Below are 8,157 nucleotides of genomic sequence, written 5' to 3'. Positions count from 1 at the left end.
CTGTCTGACTGTCTCCCCATTTCCAACTTCAGAAAATACAAAAAACAAAACAAAACAAAAAAAACCTCATACTTTGGTCAACTTCTCTGTGATCCAACCTTTCAATGAGCTGATATCACACCAGTGGTTAAAATAAGACAAACAGACAGTGGTAGTTGTGTGTGTGTGTCTGTGTTTGTGTGTGTGTGTGTGTGTGCGTGTGTATGCATTTAAGAAAGTGTACCTACATTTGACCTACTACATATGTTAATACAATTAAAAAAGGAATAATGACTCATTAGCCAAACAAGGCCTAGGGAAAAAAAAAACTCATTTAATACAATCACAGTTATTTCCTCACTGTTTCCACTTCATTGCTGCTTATGTGAGTAAAAACAACATGCTAAATGGAGACTTTCAGAACCCCACGGGACTAATTAATGCCACGTGACTTCCTCCCTGCCTTCCATGAAAATAACTATATTATAATGGCCTGTGATATTAATATCAGCTTTGGATAAGTCAGGCAGCAGCTCCGTAGGGAAGGAAGCGGGCTGAGCAGGAACTGTGGAATGTGTAGTATTTGATGGACCAGAGGCCACATAACGTTAGAAGCTCCATCACATGATTGGTTCAATGAGGTGGGGGCACCAAGTGGGCTTGTGGGTTAATTAGGGTTAAAAGGCCACCAGGGTAGTCTACCTCTGATCTCAAACTCCAAGAAAATGCGGTTATTGGCGGAAATGTTGGAAATTAAATTTCTCAGAAATAAAACCATTTCCAAAGCATTTCCCCTCCCCCGCCCAGGATTTCTCCAGATTTCTGCCCACCACAGAGACAGGATGCATTATGACAGCTCTGTTTGTGTTGGAGTGTAGACCTGGGATGAGGTCAGGTGGGTACACCTCCCAAATGTGTTGAGTAGTTCAATGGGTTTTTTTTTTAGTGACACCAGAATGCAGGGCAGACCAAAGGGAGTATGAGCCACACATCAGTAGTCTTTCCTGGGTTCCTCTAGGTGCAAGTGTAGGGATCTCAGGTTCATTCCCCACCCAGATCACATCCCAGACCCACTCCCTGCAGAGTCTTGGAGAGATTCCATGTTCTCCCTGCGGCTAGTCAAATTCTCCTCTCTAGCTCTTGGCAATGGACTAGTCACTTTTTCTTGGTTGTAAATTGCTATAGTGTATTAATTCCACTCAAGGGTGGTCTCAAAGCACAATAGAGAATAAAAATTCCCCTGGGATCAGATGTTTAATGGTATATCTAATTATCCAGGAGTGATTGCCCAAGGAAACAATCTAAATCCAATTCCTAGATGGTGGCTAATGGTTTGGTCAGATAATCAGAGGCTTAGAAGGAAAAATATTGGAGCATTAGTGATGGAAAAGTTTATGGAAAAGCAGGACAAACTCCAATGAATGAACCTAAAATATTGTGTCCATCTGCATGTTCACCCAAAGACCCCCACTGTAGAGAGATTTTTAATGATCAGGAGAACAAAATGACTTTCACTAAAGAGGTCCTTGAGAGTCTTGCTCTAGGGCTTCATCTATGGGACTCATAAACAAAACAGCTATGGTGGCAGGAATGAACCTAATGACATGACCCTAATAATGAAGACATCCTCCCATGGTGGTGACATGGCTAGTACTTCAGCTGGGTCCTCCAATGGCCAGGAGTAGCAACCAGGACTGAACACCATGATGGCACTCTACCTAACAGGGCCAGTCAACTACCTGGTAGAAAACAGTTGCCTATTTTATATTTAGGCTTATTTATAGTGTCCCATTATGTTTCCGCTGACACTTTCATCAGTGGAACTTATTTAAATTCTTAAGTATAATAATGAAATCTCTATTCCAATATTCTTTTGTTTGATACTCACTGTGATTTTCTTGACATTTATTTTCCAAATCTTTTGCAGTAACACATAAGGACTCCTAATATTTGATCATGACATTCACATAAACTTTTAAAATAACTTTAAATCATTTAAACACATTGACCTATAATAAAAATTTAAATTGCGAATAGATTGTTTATGGCTAAGAAACTGGCTTTACAAAGAAAGAAATAATGGCTGATGATCATAGAATTTATTGATCTAACCATATGTCCTACTGCCCATAAGCAACTAATAAATTAACGATGAATAAATGACACTCTTCCCGTTCTAGGGCATACAGTTTCAGTAGCATTGGGGAAGGAATATGGGAACCACTCATAATTACATCTACTGACCTACTATCAAAATTGTGCCTTCTGTCCCTGGACTCTGCTGGTTTTACTACCATGGAGAATAGCTTCTTCATGGAGATGTTACACTAATTCTATAAAATTGGTAGTGGACCAGCCACTTGTACATGCAGAGATTCTCACGCCACTGGAAAATCATGAAAAGAGAAAGTTGAATTTTTTCTGGGTTGATTGAGGACCACGAAAATCCATGGAAGGACCACGGATGCTACCCAAGGATAACTCTTGTACTGTAACTTTGAGTAGTAAAGGTAAGTAGAAGACTATTGCAAGCTTACACAAGCAGAAACAATGGCTCATATTTCAAAATAATGAAGGTTTAGGTTTAGATTGGCCTACTATATGCTAGTTGAGACAGAGAAAACATAAAATGGTAGTAGGAGGAATGCTGTAACTACTATCATCTATGTATAGAAATAACTATCAGAATGCATTGTTTGGTGGTTATAATTGCTGGTTAATCTTCAGTTTTAGAAGTTTGTAATTGGATTGTAATGAATGATGGATAATGAACCTGAACTGCACCAGGAAGGCGTAAGTAATAAAACTTTGTATTTTCTCTCTTTGGGGAAAGAATGTGTTTTGATTGCATGGGATGGGCTACCTACATCATGTAGAAATATTTTTGGAAGTATAAATTTGGGAGGAAATGTTTATAAGGATGTAAATCAGTCAAAGGGATAGATTATAATATATTTGACTATCTAGAATCTTAACATTCTCTTTATTATGGAGGGATTCCCAAATTAGTAGAATACCAGGACCCCATTTTCCACTAGAGAAACAAAGGAAGCAGATATTTCCTCTACCCATTTCCTGACATCAGTGTGTCCATGTGGCCAAGATTTACTGAGTCCATCATATTTAGGATCCCATCCAGAACTTTGAAACCTAAGGGAGTAATGCACAGACCAAGGGTCAGATAAGAAACTATTTATGATGGTAGGGACAGTAGAGTCCTGAGGTGGGGTCAGCTAGTGTCCGGGGTGATGTGATGACAATGAAAGCAACAACACATGTCCTGAGCTAGTGACATTTTCACCAGATTATTTCAGCACTGTGATCTCAGCTCTGTTTTTGGCTGCCTAGCCTCCTTTGATTTCTATCCACTTTCTGAGTCAGGTTCTCCAGCCTTCATGTTGATTTGGGAGCTATCCAAAATAATCCTTGTAATCCATTTCTTTCCTGCTTAGGACAGCCAAATTAATCCTTATGATTTGTGCAGTGGTCTAATGGCTCAAGGTACCATTCATTCTACCTGGGTCACCTCACTGCAGCCCTTGTGAAATTGGCAGACACTGTGGTCACTTTGGGATGGGTCCCTGTCTTGGTGCAAGAGTCCTCTTTGCACAAAAGTCTCATCCCATCTTGCTTTCTGTGTAGTGGCTGTCTACCATTCTTCATCTCTCAGTGTTAAAGAACTTTTCCAACTGACAGCATGGCATCCATTTTTTTTTTAGGACTAGTTTGGCTCCTAATATGAGGAAATCATTCTTATGAAGCAAGCAAAACTGCCCTTGAAGCTAATTCCTGCTATTTTGTGGGGACTGATGAAATGACCTCTGACTACTGGGCTTCAAGGTGAGTTTCTTTTCCATCAGATTAAAGGTGTGCTAATTCACCTTCTATATTTATAAGGTAAAGTCACTTCCAGGATAGTACAATTAACTCTGATATGTTCCACCCTTCTTCCCAGACAACCCCTTAGGACAGTGTTTCCCAACCTTTTTTGTGCCATGCCCCACCTTAACCTTTCTAAAATTTTTATGTCCCCCCCTATGTAACATAGATAATTTTTAACATTAAAAATTGATTTATTCACTTAATAAACATAAATGATAGGTTCTAGGAAGAAATCACTATGAAATTGTTAACAAAACACAGTAAGTAAAATTTCAAAACATATAATGAAAAACAAATTAAATTCCAAATAATTTTAATACAGATTTTTCTATATTAATTTATTATTTTAATTTAGTGTGATCCTTGCGCTTGATGCTTGCTGCACAGAGATTTTATATTAGGTTCCAATTTGGTTAGCTTTAGTCTCAAGTCTCCACGTTGTGTTATATCCAGCCGATTTCTTTTTTTTTTTTTTACCAGTAAATCATTTACAGCACTAAATCCACATTCAGCTAAAAATGAAGATAGAAACGGTAGCAATAGTTTTCTTGCACATTTGGTTGAATTTGCGTATTTGATTTCTGTTTCCTCACAAAGCCATGCCATCGCTCCTTTGATATTAAATAAAGCTTTAACTGACTCATCATTTTGCAATTCTGCGAGTTCTTCTTGATACTGCATATTTGATATATCAGACAAATCCACTAACATTGGCTGCATCATCCATGTTGGGAAATCAATTTGTTTTAAATCAGAAAATCTTTCTTTTAAATCAGCCGATAGAATATTCAAATGATTGACAATAACAAGTAAAGCGGTATCAGTTACTTCACATTTTTGGAGCCAATGAAACTGTTTAAAGTTTTTGTTGTTAATATGTTTCTGACATAACTCAATATTGGTAATGAAACCAAATATCTTTGCTTTTGCATCGACAAGAGTTTTATTTGTTCCTTGAAGTTGCTTATTTAATATATTTAGTTTTTCAAAGATATCAGCTAAATAACTCACAAATGCTTTACCATCTATTGTTAACAGATACTTCATTTCAGGTTTGTCGCTTAAAATATCACTAAGAGTATCAAACAGTTCCATAAATCTTTTCAAACAGTTTCCTTTAGATAGCCATCTTACTTCAGTATGAAGTAAAAGTCTCACATGGTTTTCATTTTGTTCTTCACAAAATAGCTTGAAAAGACGCTCACATTTGGCACTAGCTTTAATAGCATTAACACACTTTATTACTGTATGTAATACTTCATTCAGAACAGGCGAGATGTTTTTAGCTACCAAGTTTTCCCTATGAATAACACAATCCACAAGAATCATTTCTGGATTCACATCTTTCATCAATTTTAAGCAGCCATTTTTTTTGCCCATCATATTGGGAGCACCATCTGCAGCACAAGATGTTATATTTTTCATTGGTATATCATTGACATCTAAGTAGTTTTTTAGCTTATTATATATATCTTTGGAGGTAGTGGTGCTTTCTAATCTTTTACAGAACATTTCTTCAGCAAAATGTCCTTTATCAATATATCTTACGTAAGTTATCAATACTGCCTCACTGTCTCTCGAAGTTGATTCATCCATTTGCAAGGAGAATTTTCTTGTTTTCAGCTTTTCAATAAGTTGTTTTTCAATATCCTCACTCATTTCGTCTATTCTTCTGCTAACAGTATTGTCACTGAGTGGCATAGCTTTTACATCTTTGTCATCTTTTTCAAGAACCGTTTTAAGAAATGCTGATATTGACGGTTTTATTAAATTCTCTCCTATAGTGTGATTTTCTCCAGTTTTAGCGATGAATAAGGAAATTTGGTAACTAGCCTCAAGAACACGATTATTAGTTGAAGTATGAGCAGTAAATAGAGACTTTAATGTTCTTTTTTCAAAATTTTTCTTTAAAGTTTTAAAATAACTCAAATCTGAATTAATATGAGCACTATGTTTCACCTTCAAATGCGCCTCAAGACAACCTCGTTTCATTGATTCATTGGTCAAGCATTGCTGGCATAAAAGACAAAAAGGAATCCGTTCATCGTGAACAGCAGGTATGAACCCAAATTTTAAATATTCCTCTGAATATTAACGAGTTTTTTTCTTGCTTGCACCACTCATTTTACTATGGGCTATAAGAAATAAAAATAAGATCAATTAAAAACTAATATTAAAATATGTGTTAAAATATATTCAATGTGACATAGAGTAAATGTATACTAAAAATTCATATTTATTTAAATGTATATAACACATTTACTACACTACCACCGCAAATCAAAAGGTATCTATATTTTTTCCACTTGACAAAATTTTCTGGAAAGTTATGCTTCTAAAATTAAAATTGTCGCCCTGGCCGGTTGGCTCAGCAGTAGAGCGTCGGCCTAGCGTGCGGAGGACCCAGGTTCGATTCCCGGCCAGGGCACATAGGAGAAGCGCCCATTTGCTTCTCCACCCCTCCGCCGCGCTTTCCTCTCTGTCTCTCTCTTCCCCTCCCACAGCCAAGGCTCCATTGGAGCAAAGATGGCCCGGGCGCTGGGCATGGCTCTGTGGCCTCTGCCTCAGGCGCTAGAGTGGCTCTGGTCGCAATATGGAGATGCCCAGGATGGGCAGAGCATCGCCCCCTGGGGGGCAGAGCACCGCCCCTGGTGGGCGTGCTGGGTGGATCCCGGTCGGGCGCATGCGGGAGTCTGTCTGACTGTCTCTCCCTATTTCCAGCTTCAGAAAAATGAAAAAAAGAAAAAAAGAAAAAAAAATTGTCGTGCATGCACTATTATAGCCCCAATAATATTTATAAAATATTATTGCTTTCTAGCCCCGATGCAAGAAGTACTTAATAAAGAGTTTAATATTGGTAAAAAATAAAATCAAATACTTACCAATTATATCTATACAATATATATATGTATATTTATTAAATCAACGAGCTTTTACAACAGTTTTGACTGACACTTATTTCAAATTAACACCAACTGAATGATGTGAAACACTACAGAAGTTGCGATGGGCCAATTAGGTGAGAATAACTGCATTGTTTAGCGAGTTTTTAAAACGTCCGGGGTTCCCCACGGCAGACGGCACGCTCCACGATGAACTCAGGACGAAGTTTACTTGACGACGCCAATCACCCAGTTGATATTTTGGTTTCGTCAAATGAAATTATACTTAATAATTATTTACCGCAATTATTTAAGAATTGCATTTTTTGTTAAATTTGGCACCAATATCTAGCATTGCATTTAAATGGCCCGGGGTGAAAGAGTTAAAGTCGTGTCGAGTCCATTTTCAAATTGCCCCCCTTAACTATCGAATTGCCCCCCTGTGGGGCATGGGCCCCAAGTTGGGAAACACCGCCTTAGGACATTAAACATTACATCTCTTTAATCTGATACCTTAACCCCCCCCCCAATACAACAAATAGGAAATTTGGGAACTTTAGCCATAAATACATAGTTTTAGATAGGCAAAGAGTCACTCAATAGTACAATATAGCTTAGACCTCTTGAACTGAAAGAGCCTATTAAGGGCCCTGGCCAGTTGGCTCAGTGGTAGAGCATCGGCCTGGTGTGCGGAAGTCCTGGGTTCGATTCCCAGCCAGGGCACACAGGAGAAGCGCCCATCTGCTTCTCCACTCCTCCCCCTCTCCTTCCTCTCTGTCTCTCTCTTCCCCTCCCGCAGCCGAGGCTCCATTGGAGCAAAAGATGGCCCGGGCTCTGGGGATGGCTCCTTGGCCTCTGCCCCAGGCGCTAAAGTGGCTCTGGTCACGACAGAGCGATGCCCCGGATGGGCAGAGCATTGCCCCCTGGTGGGCGTGCTGGGTGGATCCCGGTCAGGTGCATGCGGGAGTCTGTCTGACTGCCTCCCCATTTCCAGCTTCAGAGAGAAATACAAAAAAAAAAAAAAAAAAAAAAAGAGCCTATTAAGAATAAATTCAACCCAAAATATTTTAATGACAAATCATCATTTAAACTTTTCCTTCAACAAATATTTGTTAAGCAGTTATTATGGACCAGGCATTACTTTAGCCACTGGAGATTTATATATGAACAAAATAAAGCATCTTACATTTATTTTGGGTGATACAGGTGGTAATTATATAGTAATCTATTTCAATGATAAGTACTATTAAAAGCAGGGTAAAGTCTGTAGGGTGTGATAGGAGTAAGCTTACACATTCAAGGTACTGTGAAAAGGTTAGTGTACCTGCAGAGTGGGTAACAGGGGAAATATTAGATGTGGGAAAACAGAACATGTATGACTTTTAGACATTGAGAACTTTGTAAGGATTCAGGC

At 38.5% G+C, this 8,157-nt stretch overlaps 1 non-coding gene across 1 annotated transcript; it reads left to right on the top strand.

The window, feature by feature from the left end:
- The first annotated feature begins 7,390 nt into the window (after positions 1 to 7,390).
- On the top strand, positions 7,391 to 7,466 carry TRNAT-GGU (transfer RNA threonine (anticodon GGU)). Its single transcript has one exon. It is a non-coding gene; the product is annotated as a tRNA-Thr (tRNA).
- Positions 7,467 to 8,157: the final 691 nt, after the last annotated feature.

The sequence above is a fragment of the Saccopteryx bilineata genome, chromosome 1, assembly GCF_036850765.1.
Source record: "Saccopteryx bilineata isolate mSacBil1 chromosome 1, mSacBil1_pri_phased_curated, whole genome shotgun sequence".
In the NCBI taxonomy this organism is placed as follows: domain Eukaryota; kingdom Metazoa; phylum Chordata; class Mammalia; order Chiroptera; family Emballonuridae; genus Saccopteryx; species Saccopteryx bilineata.
Note: the sequence above shows the minus strand (reverse complement) of the source record. Positions and strands in the feature narration are given on the sequence as shown.